The sequence below is a fragment of the Stegodyphus dumicola genome, chromosome 4 (assembly GCF_044657685.1).
Source record: "Stegodyphus dumicola isolate Sdum_Otavi_A_Nest chromosome 4, ASM4465768v1".
NCBI classification, from domain to species: domain Eukaryota; kingdom Metazoa; phylum Arthropoda; class Arachnida; order Araneae; family Eresidae; genus Stegodyphus; species Stegodyphus dumicola.
Window position 1 is genome coordinate 107706450 of NC_140771.1, and position 23517 is coordinate 107729966.

Here is a 23517-nt window from a genome sequence, read left to right on the forward strand (position 1 = left end):
GTGCACATAATGTCAAATATCGGTCATCGGCGCTCGTCGTAGCAGTTGGCCGTCCTTGTCTGAACCTCTTAGAAGCCGAATCTGTGGTTTGAAATCGCCGCCAAAGTCTATGAACCACAGAAGGACTCACATTTAGCCATCTGGCCACTTCTGTTTGACTTTACCCTGCCTCTAGTCTCCCGATGGCTCTCCATCGTAGTTCTGCTGGCAAATGATGCCTGGAGGTCATTGTTACGAATTAGCTATCTCAGATTTCTGATGTCACTATCACACTGAAATATGTGAGCTTGCTCTCAAACATGGACTTTTATTCTCCTCGCAGATGACGTATTCCGAATGCAGCGCCACTAATTTGCATATTGCAGTTTTACTCATCTACTTTTACTTGGCAACATAGTCAAATTTTACACGGTTTGGCTTATTTTTGAGGAAGTTATCGCTATTTTTGTGATTTTTCCTTAATTTATGATAACCAGCGTAGATGTAAAAGTAAGAAGGAAATGACAGAAAATATGCTACAAAAAGCCACGTAGAAATTTGCAGATGAAACAGTTATTCTTGTTGTGGAGAGTAATACCAATGTTATTTGCTCGATTGAAGATAATTTAAGCAAAACGTTTACTTAAGACAAATGTTTCCTTCTTTTTAATTCTCCTAGAGCCCTTAAAATACGGATCACGGAGAGCATCTAATATATCTAATTAGTAGCCCAAAGAGCGTTAGTCCAGAAGGGCTATTAATTTCGTTTTGGCATTTTGCGTCGAAACTTTAAAAGTCTGAATCACTTTTCAAATTGTTTCCACCAAATATTATCGAACTGTGCTATATTTAAAGAAGTTAAATAATGAAGAATCTGCATAAATGTATGTATGTTTCTCCCATTGTGATTAAACAACGGTACTTAGCGCAAGCAAATTTTGAATAACGTACGTCTCCACACGAAGATGAGCATCTGAAAGCCCACAGATTTAAAATTTGTTGTTATCTATTTCATATTTTGTAAAGTATTTATGAGTTTTTGATTAAGAAACTCAACGATTTCAAAGCGAGCAATGGCGACACTGTACGCGGGGGGAAAAAATTTCTTTCCTAGCGCGCGAGACTGTTTATTGGAAATTCTACAAGTATGCTCTTTTAAAATTATTTTACGATATTGCTGTTGAATTTAATTGTATGGTTTAAGTGCGAAGAGCATGATGTTTAATAAATAAAGGTAACACACAAAACGTTAATAAACGTCCCTTAATGAGTAATATAAAATCTAAAACCTTTCAGATTTTTTTTTTATTTATTAACCTCTCCGTTATTATTTATCACAGAGTACAAGGGTTTCAGGAAATTCAGGCAGAGAAGATTTTATTTAATGTACATAAAGATAATCATAATTATTACTTCCTCCACCATTTGAAACAGGCTACCTTTATCGCTTTTCTGATACGCAAAACAATGCTTTTATTATCTAAACGTTTTTCAAAATAACAGAGTGGCAACTATCGTTTCTGATAAGTTTTATCACTTTCGAATTTGTTCACGAAGGAGAGAAATCGATACGAGTTTTTGAGGAGTTTTCCTTGCTCAAGTAAGTTACATGTCTCCAGAGAAAATGCTGATTAAGATAGATTATGTATCTTATTCTCTTCTAGTGTTAACTATTTAATTTCAGGTAATTAGGCACTATTCTGGTTAATTCCTAATGAGCTACAACATAGTCAAATTTTATTTATTTATTATTTAAATTTATTACTAGAAATTTGTTGAGAGTAGAAAAGCAATAATGCAAAGCGCCTTGATTACTTAGAATTAAAAACATTACTTTTTATTTTCCTATATTGCAACTTTTTTTGCGATTCACTTGCGTAAATTTCTGATATCATCGCCCCGATGCCAAAATAATGAATTTGAGAATATCGAGGAAATTGCGCTCTAAAGTTTAATAGCATTTTGTTTTTTGAGAAAAATGAATGTATAATATTTCATTTTATTATAACTTTTGTTTAATCTCTAGTTTTTAGTTTATTCTTCCATATAATATTCATGAAGATAATGTTCATCCCTGTCTCCATTAAAGTAGTATAAAGTATCAAAATTTAACCTAGAAGGTGTATGTGAATGAAAACAGAATAATGCAGATTCTTATTTTGGCATGGAACTTTATTAATATAATCAATACTACTTTAGCAAATAAATTATTATTATCTTACTTTGCAGCTATTGCATAAGTATTGGAAAATTTATTTCGATTTTAATAAGTTTCAATCTTTGATGTATTATAGATATATATATATATTCATGTAGGTGACCACTTCTTAGGTCCACTAAAATACAAAATCTTCAGAAACTCTAGTGATCGGCTTAAAGAGGTTGCGCTGCATCTTATATGCATGTTCGGATTATAAGCATTTAACAACTTTTATTAGCTGAAACTCTATTTAGATTTTAAATAGGTTCTGTTTTATTGTAGAATCATTAGAATTTTTGAGGTAGAAAACACGAAAATGAGCAATACCCTCGCTGGGACTCGAAGACCTCTCGAATGCGCATGGAGCGTGCTACCGCTTCACCACGAAAGCATGCAGAGAAGGAGGGTGAAACTATCTTATGTACTCCCCCTTTTAAATGGCGAGTGGGAATTAGGGGACCCAATCTTCAAATCCTGGTGGTGACGAATTATTGCTCACCACCTTTTAGTTCGGACGCTACTGTTGAGTTATTAGATTTTTTTTTATGCCGGAGACGTGAAAAATGAGCAGTGGACTCATTTCGAGTTCCGGCAGTCTCATTTCGCCGGGATTCGAAATAAGACCTCTCGAATACACGCCGAGTGTGCTACCTTTATACTACGAAGGCATGCTGATTCTGGAAAGAGGGAGAAAATAAACTTTTAATTAAATTTATAGTAAATATTCGAAAGGGAAAACTTTTTTGTTTGTTTAAAAAAATTCTTTAGCTTAATGTGCTTTTATAGTTTAAATGTTTGACCGATTTATACAATTTCATTTGCAATTTTTCCTTATTTCTGTGACTTTTTTTAGTTAAGTTTTATTTATTTTTGACTGATTCATTATTTAATTTAAATTCTCAGTTTATTTTGTTGGATTTGGTTTGTTTTGATATCCTATTATAAATGACATTTTATGTTGGCCATTAAAAGTTGAAATTTTTCTCTCTGGTTTTCTTATTTATATCAAGTACATAAATTATTATCTGTGCATTTTAATTTGCCAAATTTTTTTTTTTTTTTAAATGAGCATGAGTGTGTAAAAGACATAGCGACTAAGTAGGTCGGCTTCCGACTGTATGATGTTGTACGATGATCAGGACTTCGTGTTCCCGTCTACGAGTGTTTTAAAGAGGATCTTTCGGGCTGATATTTAGCTAGCAGCTTAGAATATCGGCTTCCGACTGTTACGTTTTACGAGTGTTTCTGATGGCGAGTCGGATCTGATGTACGGACTGCGTTAAAAAGCGTAAAAAACGGTGTTATATCAGTTCATTTGTAGTCTGTCTACTAGTGGTTATTCCTCGGCATCTCGTAATTTTTTTAGATTTTTGAAATCTCGAAGTCTACTAATGTAAATGTTCGTCATCTCCTCCTTGCCTGTAGTACATTAAGGATGTAATATGTAAAACAAAGTATTAATATGTAAATGTATATTAAGGATTTTAGTTCGAAGGTTAAGACAAAGTAATATTTTGTACGTTATTATGAGCTATATTCTTAATGTGGAACATACAAAAAATTAATATTTTTATGGATATGGTTATATGTTTATCTGTCTATAGTACCGGTCAAGCTGTTTAAACTGTTTTATTACTTGAATCTGGTTATGATTTGCGGCTTTACCTGACTGCCCAGTTTTTCAGTTGGAAGAAAGAGTAAACATTATATTATCAATATTGTGCATCTTTTATTGAGTGTCCTTATATTTCCAATAAAATAATTTCATACCATAATTATTTCTTTATTTTCATAATTTTTATTTTATGTAATAGTACCGTAATATTATTCATATAAAAAATAACAACTTATAAAATTTCTCAGATCATTTTAAAAAGTTCTGCTCTGGATGAAATATGTTTCTAATAATCATAAATGAATGGTTGCGCTTTGCCATTATTTTGTATGTTGTTATAAAAATAATTTTCTTTCTTTATGGAGTATTCATCCCGATTTTGTTACAATTTTCCCACGCTTTTGGCATCTTTTTTATTTAAAGTAACTGCACTTCTGCCTTGATTATACGTTCCTACCTTCTTTGCTTGGTGACAATTCATGTGTTTATCGTTTCTAGAAGTATCATGCTGCTTTAAGTAAGGAATTTACCTCGATTTCGTTTTAATTTTCAGCTTATTTTGACCCATATGCTGAGCTTCTCAAATAACATTATTTTAATTAAACGATCATTTTGCTATCCTTAGTGTTTATGTCTTTTCATTTATTCAGATTTACTAAATGTATTTAATTAAGAAAAGTTCTTAAAAAAACTTCACCATTCACAGCAAAACTCGCATCGAGAAAAGCATATATTTTTAATTTAAAGTTGTGATGTAGCCGTTCCTCAATAGACACTAATGCCGGCTATGATGATAGTTTACTATGTTATGTTATTCAAATGTTTGATGTTCTATTTAGTATATGTTTCATTTTTATGTATATTTCTTTTGTTTGTAACCGTTTCTGTGTGCTCTGTTAATAAATCCTTTTTAAAGCTAGCCGGCATTAGTGTCTATTGAGGAACGGCTACATCACAAAGTCGAGTTTCTTAATTTTATTATAAGCAAAATTATTAAAATTTTTTTTTCCAGAAGAAACTTCTTATTTTACGTTTATTTATCTTTAAAAATCTTACTTTTTTCTTATGTATTTTTAATTTTCAATTTAGAGTGCTCGTTAGCAAATTCTAAAAACTTATTGGCTTTCAGTTTATAATGTTGCAAGGCCCCAACTTGTCAGCAACAGTGTTAGTGACTGCTTTGAACTGTAAATTACACAAACTTGTAAGAAGGGTTTAAATCCCTTTTTATTCCACTTGAGAAATACAGCTGCGTTCACTTGACGCTCACAAACTACGCTGACCCGGCGGTTTAACAAAATAGAAAGTACAACTAAAAATAAATGGTGTATTTTAATTATGGCAAAGCACACTAGGGCTATCTGCCTAAGGGGATGGATGCCTTCGTGGAGGACTTTCTAAGGGAAACTGGCTCGTATACACGTTACACATGGGGAAAACCACGAAAACACCTATGCAGCCAGCTCGTTCGCGGAATTCGAACCTCGGACCGAACTACCAGTGTTCAGCGACTTTACCGCTCGGCCGCTGGTGGGCCTAAAAATAAATGACAGGATGAATAAATAACGAAATCACTACCTACGAGGCTCTATAATCGTAACTAACTTAACCGCGTTCTAAGATACAGCTGAGATTCAACAAACTTACTGTCTAAGAAGTTGAAAGATTCAACGAACTGCCGAAATAGGCACACAGGCCGAAACGCGCGGTTCTTAAATTTCTACCTAGCAACCTTCACGCTCGCGATTCAAGAACCACACTTACAATCTCGTTTCCCTTCTATTTAAACTCAATTTACTTCTGCTAAAATTTGAATACTCTGCGCGTTCCACTACAAAGGCTTGACAGGAAAGATAGCCTAAACTTAAAACAAATGCCAGTTAAAATAAATATAAACCCCACATTTGCCGCCGACAGAATTTGGTAAACTTGGAAGCAGGTCCTAGAAACGACCTGTTGAAAAAATTTCCATATTCTGACCTAAAACTCAAGAGCTCCGTTTACATAAAACAAACTATAACAATTATAATCATTTCTGTAGATGTTAAATTACCATATCTTCCTACAGGATCCTTTCTGGAATTTGGTCTTCATCACTCAATCTTTTTCTCTTCCTTCCAGCATCTGGAAGGAATAAGTATCAGTATATTCGAAATACATTATGATTTACACTTTCTTAACACTCGATACATTTTCGTTTTCGATCCTTTTCTTTTAATTATTTAACTGCTTACATTCACATTCATTCAAATATTCAGCATGAATTTAACTTTACCCTGGTTCTCCACCATGTGTGGTGTCAAGCGGGAATCTTCGTGTTTTTGTATTACAACACTTTCCCTAACCACAATGATTTGTTAGCATACAAACGAACAAATATGACACACCTTAATTCAATATACTGAAACTCGATGAGCTATGTTTAACATTCTTAAAATTCAAGTGTAGGTGGAGAACCCTACAAAACACATTCATTCTAAATTCCCCCTCATTCATCTTTAGACATGCAGGCTTTCGCTCTAAAGCATGATTTTATCTACTCTTTAATACTTAAATTTGAACTCGTTTCTTTTGAGCATTTACTTTTAGCATCTAAAATTTTATGCTTCTAGACTAAATTCTACTTTTACATAACCTTCAAGTATTTACATACATTTACAAATTTTTAATACATATGCTTTTTACAATTTACCATAAAATGAGTAAGAGAAAATAAATTTTTACTTTACTCATTCTTCGCCAAGCTGGCGGCACTGAAACTAAAATTCTTATTAATACAAGAATACGAAGTTATTTTTATCTCCGGCCAAATTTTGGCTTTAACATAACAGAATTAGTCTTTCGACCAACAGAAAATGCTTGTTTTTAGCTTTTACACTTAAAGAAAAAAAATGCTTTTGCCTTAGCTAAATAAAGTAAAAGAAAACTAAGTCTCAACCGAGACAAATTGACTTCCGTCAACACATAGAACTTCGTATTTACGCATAAAATTTCAGAACAAAAGAAACAAAAAATTATAAGAGATTTTAACTTATCTTTGACTTTTCGATGCTTGGAACTCCGACATCCTCTTCTGGCAAAATTGATCCCAAGTTATAGAATTCATGGAAGTCAATCTCCGCTTTTGGGTTCTCCATGGTGACTTTTCTTTTTCGCCCTCTGTACGCCGGCCTCTTGGGGCGGTAGTCTTCGGGTTCCTGTCTTTTCCGTTTGGCCCCTGGACGGCTGGTCTTGGCGGCCTCCGGTCTGGATTCTTGCTTGAATATTTTCTGTTGGTGCCAATCTTTTCGTTCCTCCTTGTGTCTTTTTCTTCTCGTGAACGGCGGCCTTGTTTGCTCCTGACTATCTGGCCCTGGAAGTGATTTCCTCGACGCAGAATTTCTACTGTGGAAAGTTGTATCTGGTCTTTTCCTATTTACCAAAGATTCTTTACGCGGCGGCGTTGATTTCCTGCACTTCTTGAATGCTGGAGTCTGACCATTTTCCTTCCTTCTTTTCGGGACCCTAGAATGACATGTAGTAGGGCTAGGTTCCTCTTCTGTTCTCTGCTTCTTGGGTGGTGGAGCGGGTGGCCTTACTTCTGGACCTTCCACTTCTTTTGCGCTTTAGTCCTGCAAGAAACTTTCAAGGATTTCAAAATCATTTTGATTATAATATTTTTTCACCTGGTTGGGACTTGCTTTACAGATTTCCCCTCTCTCGTTCTTAAGGTACAATACGACTCGCTTGATTTCCTGACTTCCTGGCCTTCAAATTTTGGAGCCAACTTTGCAGTGAAATTGTCTGGGGCACTTGATAAAGAAAATTTCCGCTTTAACACTTTATCCCCAATTTTAAAATCTGCTTCACGGCGTTTTCGGATCATAGTACAGTTTCTGTCTATTTCTTGCCGTATCCGAACTTTTAACCGCCTGATCAATAAGTTTCTGTATATCTTTTTGTTTGAATTCTTCTTCTCCTTGTTGCACAAAGAATAATTTATCTAGTGGCGTAATTAACTTACGTCCTAAAAATAATTCTGCTGGAGTTTTTCCAGTAGTATCATGATTTGCTGTTCTTAAAGAATAGGCTAACTCATTTATGTAGCCATCCCAGCGCTTGTGATGTGTGCTAACATAACTTCGGATTATTTTTACAATATTTTTATTAACTCTTTCTGCGATGTTTGCCTGTGGTCTATACGGAACCATTTTGATATGGCGTATGCCATGTCCAGAGCAAATGTTTTCAAAAATTTGGCTAACGAATTGTTTACCGTTATCGCTAGTGATTTTTATCGGTGCACCGTATTTTAAAACATACCTGTGTAAGAATGCATCTGCAACTGTCTTGGCTGATGCGCGTTAAAGTGCAACAATTTCTGTCCACTTTGAAAAATGTTCTACAATTACTAAAAGAAAACGATTTTTATTTAACTCACTCTTGGCAAAAGGACCAAGAAGATCTATGCCTAAAATTTCATTCGGAAATGTAGCGCGAATGCTATTTAAGTATCCGGCCGGGCTGTAATTAATATCATTTATTAACTGACATTGATTGCAGGACCTGACATACGCAGTTACTATTTTGTATAATTGCGGGAAATGTAACGCCTCGCGTACCCTTTTTATAGTCTTTCTGACCTCTAAATGGCCCGCTGTTTTCGCGTCGTGTAATTCCTTCAAAATGCTTAATCGAAGCGAGGCTGGGATGACTGGTCTATATTCGAAATTTTCGTTTGTTGCTTTCGTATCAAACAATAAATTATCTATTATTTCATATGTTTCTGCTCTACTTCTTATTGCATCGGTATCTGTGTGTTCAAAGCTTTCGGGGTCTTTCAAATACGCAGAGATACTTCCAAATTCAGGATCAGCTTTCAATTCAGCAATAATTGTTTCTCTAGAATGTAAAATTTTTGAAGTCAACACAGCGCATTTGAGTTCCTTGCCTTCATCGTCCAGTTTTATTCGAGATAGTGCGTTAGCAACATTGTTTTCCTTACCCGGTTTATATTTAATTATTAGATTATATTCTTGAAGTTTTAAAGCCCATCTTATTAACCTGAGCGTTAGGATTTTCCCCCAGTAAAGTCTACCAAAAGCCGCATGATCCGAAAAGACTGTTACTGGCGCTTTGCCGAAATAAACTCGAAATTTGTGTACTGCCATTAATACGGCTAATGTTTCTCTCTCTGTAGCTGTATAATTCCTTTTGCGTAGAATTTAAAGTTTTACTAAAAATTGCCAAAGGATGGCCATTCTGCATGAGAACCGCACCTACGGCATAGTCCGACGCATCTGCTGTAATTTCCAGGTTTTCGTCCCCTTCCGGGAATTTCAAAACAGGGGCATTGATGAGTGCTTCTTTTAACCTTTCAAATGCTGTATTTGCTTCTGCTGTCCACGTAAACTTACTTTTCTTTCTTTTAATTGCTAACAACGGTTCAACAATATTCGCGAAATCTTTTATGAACGACCGATAATAAGAACATAACCCAAGGAAAGAAGAAAGTTTCTTGGCGGTATTGGGAGAGGTGAGAAATTCTTGATGGCTTTTATTTTTGAATCCTGAGTTTCTATACCCTTTTACGAAATTTTATAACCCAGATATTTAAGTTCTTTAGTCGCGAACTTGCATTTTGATGCGTTAATTGTAAGACCGGCCTCTTTTAATAATTTAAAAACCTCTTCCAAATCTTTAATATGTTGTTCCAATGTACTACTCGTTATAATTATATCTCTAGATAAATTAAAGTCGATTTTCTTGTAAAGGCTTTAGAACAATGTCCATAGCTCTCTGGAATGTTGACGGGGCCCCACACAACTCAAAGTGCATGCGTAAAAATGCATAAGTGCCCGATTATGTGATAAACGCAGTTTTATGTATATCTTCAGGTCTCATAGCTATTTGATAGCAGCCAGACGTTAAGTCCAACGTAGTCATGTATCTCGTAGACTTAATCTTTCTAATAATTTCCTCTATTACCGGCAAAGGGTAAACTGGAAACTTAGTAACACTATTAAGCTTTCTGTAAACGATAGCAAACCTCCAAGCCCTTTTATCCGAAGGAGGGAAATCATTCGTTTTCCTACATAGTACGACTGGACTCGCGTATTCACTATTTATGGGCGTTATTATCTGGTTCTGCAACATTTCCTGAATGTTTTCTTCGATAATTTGCTCTTCCTGTTTATCATACCGGTAGGGTTTAGTCCTACAGGGTTTATTGGCATTTAGTTGTATATCATGCGTAAAAATTTGACAACTACCAGGCCGTTCTGAAAACAAGTTTGAAAAAGTACTCACCACTTGCTGGATGGCTTGGCTTTCATGGTCATTCAAATGGCTAACGTCTACCTGCGGTTGTTTCACTGGCTCCACCACCCTCCGATCCCTTTCCAGCATAATCGAATTTTCCTGAAAATTCAATTTGGCCTTCGCGGCCTTTAAAACTCCATGCCTAAAATGACTGGACTCTGCAAATTTTTGACAACAAAAGTTCATACTTTGAGGCTTTCATCTTTTACCTGTATTTGTACTGATAATTTCCCAATGCAATGACAGGTTTTCCCCTGCGCCGCTATAATTTCTGTGTTTTTATTTTTAAATAATCGTAACCTATTAAAATTCTTCTTAAAAATGTATCACTCATAAAATTACCTTCTGCCCCTGTATCGATGAGGGCTTCTACTGGTACATCGCCAACCAGGACTTGTATAATCGGTAATTGTGAGTTCTTTACCACGACCATATTTAGGTATCTTCTTGAGGGTTTTTTCGAAACTTCCGGGGTCTGGACCCTCGCTTTTACAGGCCCCTCTACTCGCTTAAAGCTTTCCTTTCAACTTCTGTCTTCTGGGTACGCGGACTTGTTGTTTTCAAATTTCCTTTTTGGGCCTTGACCTTCGAGCTTCGCTGAGTTGGCTTGATAGCTCTTTCCCCCATAAGAGCGATTTGTGTTTCCGGTCTTTTGATTTGAGAATTGCCTTCGGAGACTTTGAGAATACTTTGCCCCTCTATATTTTTCCGCTATTCTGCGGTTTTGGAACTTGACCACCAACTCGAAGAGTTCCTGCAAGGTGCTTGGATTTCGGATTTCGAAGTAATCTTGGACAGCAGGTAGCAATCTTGGTAATATTATTTCAATAATCTCCGGGTCGGGTTTCTTCCCATACAGCATGTTTGTCAGCTTAACTTTTCGCAGAATAAAGTCCGTCAAATCTTCTATATTACGTTGATAAAAACTGTACAGCTCGGCTTATAGCTTTGCTCGGTCTTTCACTATGGGGAAGGGCTTTAATAATGATGTTTTGAAATTTTCAAAGGTATATATTTGGCATCTGAATTCTCCTAATAAAAATTTCCCTATACTCTTCCACCATAATGAGGCCAGTCCTCTGAGTGCAGACGTGGCAATGGCAACTTTTTGTCTTTCAGGCACAGGGTATAGCTGGAAGTGATTTCCGAGGCCTTCTAAAAATATCGCCACCGAATTTTTTCCATCGAAATTGACGTTTGGCTTGATAGATGCTCTCATCGTTTAGACCAGGTATCCAAATCCTTCTAACTGGTTCGCCATTTCTTGTTGTTGGAGTTGTACAGGAGCTTCCATCCAGTTTTCGGCCATCTCAGTTTAAGGTGTTCGGGCGCCAATCAAATGTTGCGAGGCCCCAACTTGTCAGCAACAGTGGTAGTGACTGCTTTGAACTGTAAATTACACAAACTCGTAAGAAGGGTTAAATCCCTTTTTACTCCACTTTAGAAATACAGCTGCGTTCACTTGACGCTCACAAACTACGCCTACCCGGCGGTTTAACAAAATATCTAGAAAGTAGAACTAAAAATAAATGACAGGATGAATAAATAACGAAATCACTACCTACGAGGCTCTATAATTGTAACTAACTTAACCGCGTTCTAAGATACAGCTGAGATTCAGCAAACTTACTGTTTAAGAAGTTGAAAGATTCAACGAACTGCCGAAATAGGCACACAGGCCGAAACGCGCGGTTCTTAAATTTCTACCTAGCAACCTTCACGCTCGCGATTCAAGAAGCACACTTACAATCTCGTTTCCCTTCTATTTAAACTCAATTTACTTCTGCTAAAATTTGAATACTCTGCGCGTTCTACTACGATTTACACACTCTGGCACTGGCAACTCTAGGGGAAAGCAAAGGCTTGACAGGAAAGATAGCCTAAACTTAAAACAAATGCCAGTTAAAATAAATACAAACCCCACAAGGTAATTTGCTATGAAATTTGATGACTTTCATTTTGATTCTTTCGTAATTTTAGTGTATATAGCGAAAAGCATAATTTACTTTCTAACATTGTTAATTCTTGTACTTCATGTTCCTCTTGAAGATAATTGTCTTTGTGTTTAGAATTACTTGCACTAAACTCCGGAACGCTGTGCTTTTGATATTTTATAAATTTACATATATTCATTTCAGCATTTCATCTTAAAACTTGTTTTCTTATACATAATACTGTATTTTATTTTTTCTCCAAATCTTTTTATTAATTTCACAATTTCTGTACTGTATCTTTCATTTCCAGTTTAGTGTGCATATCAATACAATCCTAAGAATATTAACAACACGAATGTGTATTAAGAACAATTAACTGAAGAATTTGAGATGCTCTTCTTTTGATGTTTTAGTGCACATATCTAAGTTGAAACGATTATTATGTTGGAAAAATTATTTCTGTTATATTTTATACCTATATTAAGAAGAATGATTCGAATTTTCATAAACGCATTCAAATTTAATTTTTTTAATATTTAAATCACGAAACAAGCAAGTTTTAGTGTGTTTCAGAAAGATATACGTCATAATGTGACATAGTACTTTGCTATGCTGAGTGGATTTTATATTTTCATTGCTGACTTTTATCTCTGTGTATTTTTGTAAACTTTGTTAACAGCTTTTAGGGGCAGTTTTCCTTTCTTTTTCCCCTTCGATGCGAAGAATACTATATTGCTAGCAACAAATGAAAGATGCAATTTTCTCTTAAAAATTAGTTTGATATTTAAATAACTTTGAAAAGATGCAAACTAAATTTGAAAACATCAAATAACTTTAAAAGTCAGGGGTTCTCAACCAGAGGAAAATTCTCGCTTGGAATTTCGTACAGTTTTAGAGGGAGAACTCGGTCTGCCTTTTATTTACCTGTTAAGCATTTAGTTTTAATTTATGAATATAAAAAACTATTTTATGCATGTTTTGGTATTTATCAACATTTTTATACTTTTTTTGCTTATTTTATAAAATCCATTAAAAGTAATCTAAATTAAAGTAAATGTACATGTGTTTTTTGAGTTTTAGAATAGAGGGCAAGGATGATCATCTAGAGATGGTGAAATGGATGCATGGGGCAAAATTGATTGAGCAGAACTGTCCTAAATAATCCTAACGTAATGCCAGTGCCCACAAGCGGCCGAGCGGTAAAGTCGCTGAACACTGGTAGTTCGGTCCGAGGTTCGAATCCCGCGAACGGGTTGGCTGCATGGGCGTTTTCGTGGTTTTCCCCATGTCTAACGTGTATACGAGCCAGTTTCCCTTACAAAGTCCTCCACGAAGGCGCCACTCCCCTTAGGCAGATAGCCTTCGTGTGCTTTGCTATAATCAAATACACCACACCACACAACTAACGTAATGCCTTTCGGTTTTCTAATAATTCTAACAGACGTAAAGCGAATAACCGCTGTGTCTGAGAACGAAAATAAAATCTCGAAAGCGTTAAAATAACTTATTTATTTAAACAAAATTGAGAACAAAAAGGCATTCATTCTCTTGTGCTACAGTTTTCACAACTCGTGGTGATGTAACATGAGATAGAACAGTCCAAATTAAATCAATCGTTTAACAGTAGTCAAGGATTGCACAATTAAATACTACTAAAAGCTGGTTCACTAACTCTACCAGAGCACCAACTCAACCAGAATTAAAGTATGAGCAGCGAGAGAATGCAAACCTGAATATTAAACAATGCTGGTAGGAAACTAACAACGTAGAGCGCAAGCGATGCCAGAAACGAGCTGTGCTTTAAAATCCCGAAACTTCAGTTTAAACACTCACTACTCTTTGCGTTCTGGTGAAAAATACGGAAAGGAGAAGTTAGAATCAAGGCTGAAATTGTGAATAATTGGTTAAGTTACATAAAATTCTCTACAAGTCACTTAATTGTTATTTGCTACATTTTTATCTAAAACGCTTTATTTTGAAATATTCAACATTACCAGTTTCAATTGTCCACTCTGTATACACTGATGAGTGTTGAATTGTAGATGTTTAAGGCTCTGATTTTGATGTTAACATAAGAGAATTAAAAAGGGATAAGAAAAGAATGATTTCAGAGTCAAGAAAATGTAGCAACATTTGTGCATACAGAGACAATGAACCGATAGCTAGGGAAAAAATGCACCCGTTGCTAAATTAATTAATTAATCAATTAAATAAACTATGAAATGCTTCTAATTTGTTCCTAAAAATGTATTTTTTAAATTTAACTTTTGAGTATTCTTTGAAGTATCCTGTAGATATTAACGACCAATAAAGACCATAATAACCTTCATTGTTGCAAAGAAAATATTATAACCGAAATGAAGTTTGGAAATGCTATTTGACATCATGCCATAAGAATTTTAAGAGAGAAACTAGAGATACTTAAAAAAGGAAATAGTGTCCTAAGGAATTAAGTAAAGTCTTTTATTCATGGTTATTGAGCAGTCGAAAAAAATCAACTTTCATCGCCACATAATTGCTAGTCTAAAGATTGTAAGGTAATTTTTTTCTCTCCTTTCAGTATCGTTTAACAGTAGTCAATCGTTTAATTTGTGATGTAACGGCAGCACACTCAGCTCGTATTCGAGAGATCAAGGTTCGAATCCCAGCGAGGATAATATGGATTTCTTCAATTTCTTGATTCTAAAAAATTCTACAAACCTACGAATGGCGTCAGATTTAAAAGGTGGTGGACAATAATTCGTCACCACCAGAATTTGGCGGCTGGGCTGCCTAATCACTAATCACTCTTTAAAATGGGATTATGTAAATTAAAAAATGGGGCGTATGTTTTCTCTGTCCTTGCATTATACCTTCGTGGTGTAACAGTAGCTAACTCGGCATGCATTCGAGAGGTCAAGGATCGAGTCCCGGCGATGGCATTAGACATTTTTCACGTCCTGTGCTTCAAAATAATCTACTGACTCTACAAGATGCGTGTTGATTCTTTATTGGAATGCAACTTTTTCTTTCGCATTGATAACATTGTAATTAATACCCCAGTATAAGAGAATTAAAAAAAAAGTTTCATTACAGAATAATTCAATTAGACAATTCTGAGAAAGTATTTATATTTGCAAAATTTTAATTAATAATAATACAAAAATAATAAAATATAAATCTGATAACCGTTTTTTCAATTCTTGATTTAACTGTTATCTTTGAATCACTTACGTGTAATTATCTGTATTGTGATTATGTTGTATGCTGTATGTTATAGAAAAAAATGTAAGGGGCATTTCGATGAAGAAAATCATTCTTTCAAAAGCGGTCGATGCAAGAAATTGTTGGAAACTTCTCGAATAGTTCTTTCTATGGAGTAATGATGTGTGTAATGCATCTACAAAGTCTTAGAATTGGATTTGTAGAAAATCAAGATTTGCAAAAACAGGGAGAAAATCTTTATCATCGTTTTGTTTTCTGTATATTTTCCATCTAATGATATTAATATGTTTTTCCTGCTTTGGATGCCTTGTGAATAATTGGAATACGTTTTCATTTTCTTGTTACGTTTCTTAAAGTTCCAAAATAATTTCAAAAGGTACCGTTGAAGTTGATTAGCTGTGACCTAATCAATGGCGAAATCGTTGACAAATCAGCTTCAAAGGTACCGTTTGTAATCATTATAATGATAATATTAAATTAATTTAAGATTTCAAAAGGTACCCTTTAAATTAAAATTTCAATCTTGGGAAAGGGAAGTAGCCCACAGATGTTCACACTCGAGAGTAAGGAGTTGATGAAAAATAAATTCGCTTTTCTTTTCGAATCAACTGATAGAAGACAGTTGAATACGCAAAAAAATCTTCATCGCTTCTTAATCTTTGAAGTCATAATAATTTTTACCAACTGTATAAAATCAAATAAATTACTTTCCTTAATGATTTCCCCAAGCAAGTAGTATTTTACAGAAAATAGGTGATGTTTGAGACTGCTATTCATCGCCATGGGTTTGTATTTGTCAACTTCAATGAGTAGAAGTAACACTCCGATTTGCAATAATATTCTAAAAGATTATTTTATTCTAGGTAGAGACTGTTTCTGCTATATGCTATATTGTTCAAATGTTTGCTTTTGAAATTTGAAACTTCCGGACGTATTGAGATTTGGAAACTAAGTGGTTTGCATTTATTGCAAAAAAGCAGAATCTTTAAAGGATTAGTTAAAGGTAAATATCCATGTTAATTTATTTTATGTGTTTATTTTTAATTTACTCACAATATGTGCTCGAATATAAGGTTACTTGGCATTTTGTTAGCGTTTTTCAAGGGGAAAAAAGGGAATTCACATACGACCGTGACTGTGATTTTTACAAATTACTACCTGTACCCAGCCCTGTACGTCTTTGGGTTTGTGTAGCCACTACCTTACCTCCCGTGGAGATTAAAACTTGCTCACTCTAGTCTGACAGTGACGAGAGTAACGAACGAACAACAGCTGCTTCTGACCGTGGAACAACGCATTGTGATCAAATTTCTCGTTTGAGAAAACGTCTAGCCATCAGAAATTCGGAAGCGATTACAAGCACAGTATGAGGAAAAGTGCCTCTTTGGAATCCTCGAGTTTAAGTTGTTAAGTGCTTCACTGAGGAACGAGAGAACCCTTGGAAATAATTCGCCACCCCGGACGAACACTGGTAGTGTAAATCGGTTATTTCTGAGAATAAGGTGCACCACTGTCGAATGCTTCGATGCTTTCAGTCAGCATTCATGGCGTAGAAACCATTGGAAAAAAAAACATTTGCACCATGGTAAGGGGTATCCCTGGTGGATTCAACACACGCTGAGAGATGAGAACAAAGTGATGCGCATGCGAACCTCCACTTCTTTCCTACGGCTGTTTTAGGATGAAGGGGATGCATTTTGGAAGTCTATAATGACCGCAATGAACCGTGGGTCCATTGCTTCATTGGCAATTGCCAGGGTTAAATCTTTTAAATTTCACTTACAGTTTGCGGGTAACGATGCCGCAACCGTCAATGCTCAGGAGTGGATTCAGAGCCAACTAGATATTGTTATGAAAATGCTTCCCGAAGTTGACAAAAATGTAGTGACAGGGAAGTATGTTGAAGAGTGACATGTCCAACTTTTTCATTCGCAGTAAAGGGTTCTGTGGAAAACATCAATCCTTATCATATTTGAACCAACATGTATTTGCAAATGAGATGGTTCCGGATATATTGAAGGTATTTTGTAAGAAAAATAATTAAATATAGGAAAGTCATATTTTGATGTAGAATTGATTATAAATATTTATCCTTTCTTGCAGGAGTTAAGTAAGAAGTTGCAAAAGACTTTTATTATATGTTTTATAAATATTAAGATTCAAATAGGACGAGACTGTTGTTTTCAGAAGAGCATGCAGACCAGAGGTTCACAATTCTTTTTGTCCCATGCATTCCTTCCATCATTTCTGGACGAGCATCCCTCATACTTCCAAAACTCGGAAAATAAATAAATATTTTTTAAAATTTATATTATTTTTTCAAATGTAAGGCCGACCGCATTCTCTACTTGAAATTCCTTCTCAAGGCAGAATTGCCTCCTAAGAAATGGGACTCCTGATAGGGAAACTCGAACAATACCATACCATATTTTAAAAATATTATGGAACAATATTTTGTTACATTTGGGCCAAGGCGATTAATCCGAATATGATATGATAAGTGATATGAGTTGATACAGAGAAGCAATTATCAATGAAGCAACATCTAAGACATCTACCGATTGCTGAACAGGAAGACGTGGGAAAACGTCTAAAGGTTATGCAAGAAAGCGATGTCATCGAGCCTTCAGATTAACGAAGGGATATAACGAAAGACCTTCGGGATAACGAAGACTTTGAGGAGAGTTTGAGAGCGCTTCTCTGGAGTAATGCAAAAGATGACGTGCACAAGTGGTGCCTATCTTGCGATGACTTTGCGGGTCAGAAAGGATAAAAGAAACGCACCCAAGGAAAGCTACTATGTTACAATGCAGTAGCGCCTTTTAAACGTATCGACTTTAACCTCCTAGGACATCTGCCACGAACTACTGATTGCCAGAAATAACCCTCCTTATAACGATTACTTCACCAAGTGTCTTAAAGCGTATTATTCCTAATCAAGCAGGTGTCGCGGTAGCAGAGGTAATGACACCGCACTGGATTTCCAGGTTCGGAGTGTCTCTTCAGTTACATGTCGATCAAGGAAGAAATTTTACCTCAGCTGTAATTAAAGAACTCTGCAAGCTTCTCGGCATTGAGAAAACCCATACGACACCTTTACATCCCCAGACAGACGGCATGGTAGAGAGGTTTAATCGAACTATCCTGAGTATCCTCTCGTTGGTTGTTTCCAAAAACCGGAAAGACTGGGACAAGAAATTACGCTGTTCATACTGGCCCTATGGCACGATACTACCGGCTAAAACTCATCCCATATGCTGTTCGGTCGTGATCTTTGTCTGCGCTGTAATCTCTTATTTAGCCGCCTTCCAAATGCACGTTAATCGCCTGGGAAGTACATCCAAGATCTGGAAACAGGCTTGAAGTCATGCACAGTTTTGCACGTGATCGATTCAACTTGGCGACGGACAACATGAAGACCCAATACGACACGAGAGTTACAGGGCATCAATTTAACGAAGAAGACAAGTTATGGTTGTTAAGGAATATTCTTTGATATCGCCAAGAGATGGCGTTAGGAGTCCATCTATTGGCTTACTTAACATTTCCCCTTCTGAACACGTGACTTGAAAAAATATTCTTCTTCTTGAAGGTAGAATTTCGATGCACTACGCAATAGAATTCGATTTAGATTTTAGCTGGAATTATTCAGTGCCTTTTGAACATTAAATATTCGATTCAGGCATTTTAGCCTACATTGTATATATGTAAATATTAAGTTTTAATTAAAATTTATGGAAAACCCTCCAGGCCATGCATCTCGTCTTTTGGATTATGAGTGATTTGACTTTGATCTAGAACTTTCGTTACATAATGGTGCATCGGCCGGGAAAAGAATCTGATTAATTTGAAAATTTGGTTTTTTTCGCCTTTTGGATTAGCTTTGTAAGCAAAGACTTCTCACGGTAAGTCTCCTTTGATAATTTATTAAAATGGAACAAAAGACACTAATTAAGAATCGAGCACATATACGTGCTTCTGTAACTCAAATTATTAAATATGTAGATGAGTATTTAAAAGAAGAAAATCAAGAAGAGTTAGAAAATTGTTTGGAATTGTTAAATAGTAAAGAAACGAAACTACATGATTTAAATGAAAAAATACAAAATTTGATTGAAGATGAATCAAAATTAGATTCAGATATTAACACATCTATGGAATATAACGATAAAATAATAATAGCGAAGTCTAAAATCAACCGTTATTTAAGGAAATACAATACTCAAAATATCAACACGAATTTAAATAATTCATCTACAGAAGTTGAAACCAAAAGACAAATTGAAGGCAATGTGAAATTGCCCAAACTCTTAATTCACAAATTTTCCGGAGAATACAACGATTGGATGAATTTTTGGAATTCATTCAAGGTCACTATTCATGACAATGTTACACTTTCGAAGATAGAAAATTTAATTATTTGAGAACTTATTTATGTGGAAACGCAGCATCAGCCATAGAAGGTCTCTCAATCTCAAAGGCTAATTATAACTCAGCTATAGACATTCTTAAAAAGAGATTCGGTCAAAGTGACCTTATTATCAATACACACATTTCTAATCTCTTAAACTTAAATCCCGTTCAAAGTTCAAGTGAAGTGGCAAAATTGCGAAAACTTTATGATACAATTAACGTTCAAGTCAGAAGCCTTTTAGCATTCGGTGTGAAACCAGAAACATATTCCAACATGTTTATTCCAATTTTGATGAAAATTGTCCCGAACGGTATAACTTTAGAATTTCATCGTACAAATACTGAAAATCCTTCAACCTATGATATAAACAAATTTCTAGACTTTCTCCGATTAGAAATAGAATCGCGAGAAAAGATTAATTCGTTATCCTTTTCACGCAAGTCAAAACCGGAAATGAAAGGTATTAACAGATATCCACCGACGCCGAAACATAAACAAACTGTCACCACACATGAATTTATGGCAGCCGCATCATCAAATGGAAACTGCATTTTTTGTTTTCAAAACCATGACTCAGAGTCCTGTTTATGCCTTACAGTTAATGAGAAGAGAGATATTTTGAAAAAACAAGCGCGTTGTTTTCCTTGTTTGGCCCCTAAACACAAAATCTCACAGTGCCGACAACGCCAGACTAAAGTTTGTAAAATTTGCAAAGGTAAACATTCAGAAGCCATATGTTTTAAATCCAGTTCGATAGTTAAAAATATACCAAGTGATAAAAAGGATAGTTAATTAATTTCGAAAAATGATACACAAACTAAGGAACAGAAAGAAGAAATTGTTTCGACCGTTTTACATAATGCAAATAATACAATTCTTTTACAGACATGCACGATAAAAGTTAAAACAGCTAAGGAAAAGATGTTTGCCAGACTTCTCTTGGATAGTGGAAGTATGAAAAGTTTTTGTGCTCGCGAGTTAGCGGACAGATTAAACCTCGAAGTCATAAGAAAAGAAAAATTGACTGTCTACACTTTTGGGAATACTTCTCCCATCCAAAAAAATTATGACGTAGTTAAATTAACTTTAGAAGATAGAAGTTCTCCCGATTCTAGAATAGAAGTTGAATTATTAGTAACTGATCATATATCAGGTGCAGATATTCCTCCTCCTAAATCAGAAGAAATTAAGCAAAACAGACAATTAAAAAATTTGATGCTCGCAGATTTTCCCGATTGTAAAAAACCCATTGCCATTCTAATTGGTGCAGATTATTATTACAACATAGTAATGGGACACGTTAAATACTTAAGCAAAAATCTTGTTGCAGTGGAAACTATTTTCGGCTGGTGCCTACATGGACGAAAAGGTGATGATGATGTCTCTTTAGCTTTCAATGTAGTTGTAGGGGAAGATTTGATTTCCAAACAAATAACAAAATTTTGGGACTTGGAAAACTCAGGACTTATTGATAAAAGGGAAAACTTCGATTCAACTGAAAATGAAGTCGTCGAATATTTCGAATCAAATATAACATATGAAAATTCTCGCTATAAAGTTAGATTGCCTTGGAAACATGACACATCAAATCTAAATAATAATAGGGAAATCGCAGAACAAAGATTTCATCGACTTAGAAAACGATTTAAAATAGATCCTAATCTATTTTCCGAATACAGGAACGTATTAAGAGATCAGTTAAATCAAAATATTATCGAACCAGTTTCAGAAATTTCAAATAAAAGGGATGTCGTGTTTTACTTGCCACATAGGGAAGTTATACGCGAGGATCGAGCTACAAGTAAATTACGTATTGTTTATGATGCATCATCGCATGCCCCAGGATCCATTTCTTTAAATCACTGTCTACATGTTGGGCCAAATTTATACCCTGAAATATTCGAAATATTGTTAAGATTTCGGTATAATCTAATAGCCTTCACCGTAGATATAAAACAAGCCTTTTTACAGATTCTCATACATGAAAAAGATCGAGACGCAACCAGGTTTCTGTTTTCCGATTTCCCTAATGATGAAACCATTTTTCCTGACATATATAGGTTCACTAGAGTTTTATTCGAAATAAATAGTAGTCCATTTCTATTAGCCGCTACCATTAAACATCATCTGAAAAAATATAATAAACTTTATCCTACAACGGTTAACTTTTTGAATGAGAACGTATATGTAGATGATGTGATTGGAAGCCAACCAACGATCAATGAAGCATTAACTACGAGTCTAGAATCGGTCCAAATATTTAAGGAAGCAAGCATGCAGCTTCACAAATGGCATAGTAACTCGAGACAATTACATGAATTGTGGGTAAAAAAGGGTATCGTTCCAGATGAAAATCCTGAAGATTTTAATAGGGAAAATTTCCCATTTAAAGTCTTAGGTATGGCATGGGATAATTCAAAGGACTTACTGTATTTTGATGTTCGGAACTTATTGTCTTTCACATCTAAACCAATAGAAACAAAACGATTTCTTCTACAAGTGTTGGGTCGGATATTCGATCCGATTGGAATTTTAGGACCTCTCACTGTTAGAATAAAGTGCTTAATACAGAATTTGGTTGTCACAAATAGATTGGGATGAACCGTTACCTGAAGATTTGTCCTCTGAATGGAGAAAGTGGTGTGAAGAGCTACCTCAAATAGCTGAATTCTCCATCTCTCGTTACCTTTTCATGCACTCGAACATTAATGTCGAAAATCTCGAACTACATTGCTTTTCAGATGCAAGTGTTAAAGCCTATGGTACAGTCGCATATTTACGTTTCAAGACAGAAAATAAAGAAATCAAAACGACCTTTGTCTCTTCTAAAAATAGGGTAGCCCCACTAAAATCCCTTACTTTACCGAGGTTAGAATTAATGGGGGCATTGTTATCAGTTAAGTTAGTCAGCAATATTCTGAAAGCACTGAAATTGAGAATTCCGTACTATTTTTGGACAGACTCAACAATTACTTATTTTTGGATCCAGAAACAACCTGAAGCCTTCAAACCCTTTGTCAGGAATCGTGTCGAAGAAATACAAAAATTGAGTTCACCTCAAGATTGGCATTATTGCCCAAGTGTCGACAACCCTGCCGATCTCGTATCTCGGGGAACGAAGATTTCCAAGTTAATAAATGAGACCATTTGGACGCAAGGTCCCCAATGGCTTCAACTCCCTCACGAACATTGGCCAAGATTAGATATTAAAGAAACAATAGATGAAAACAAGCTGGAATACCGAAAGAGATCCGGTGATATACATCAACTTGAATGTACAATCGAAAAAAGTGCAGATGATCTTTTCGACATATCAAAATATAGCAAATTAGAGAAGGTGTTGAGAGTCACTGCTTGCACAACACGTTTCATTAAAAAATTAAGAAAAACTAGCGACATTCAAGGAACTCTCACAGCTGAAGAGTTACAAGAAGCAGAAAATTTCTGGATAAGATCAGAGCAAAAGAAGTTTTTTGCCGAAAAATATAAATCCCTCAAAGAAGGTAATTCAGTTGGAAAAAATTCTCCTTTGTACAATTTTCTTCCTTACATTGATGAAAAGGAAATCGTGAGGTTTAGAGGAAGACTGGAATTTTCTGACTTCTCACTAGATAATAAACATCCAATAATCTTACCTAAAAATTCTCGACTAACGATTCTGATTGTATGCAAAGAACATGAGAAGATAATGCATGGAGGAATTGCTGCAACTTTAGCTAAAGTCAGATCACGCTTCTGGATTCCTAAAGGACGACAGTTAGTCAAAAAAGCATTAAAAGGTTGTATAATTTGCCAAAAATATTTAGCTAAACCAGCAGACCAGATGACAGCACCCTTACCAAAGGATAGAATCCAAGAATCGCCTTCATTT

The 23517-nt window shown here is 35.3% G+C and overlaps 1 protein-coding gene across 1 annotated transcript in view; it reads left to right on the plus strand.

The window, feature by feature from the left end:
* Positions 1-1537: 1537 nt before the first annotated feature.
* LOC118195911 (uncharacterized) overlaps positions 1538-23517 on the plus strand; it is a 44190-nt gene continuing 22210 nt past the window's right edge. Inside the window, exon 1 of the mRNA XM_085815324.1 lies at positions 1538-1579. The gene's annotated coding sequence lies outside the window, so the exon portion shown is untranslated. The remainder of the gene's footprint in view (positions 1580-23517) is intronic.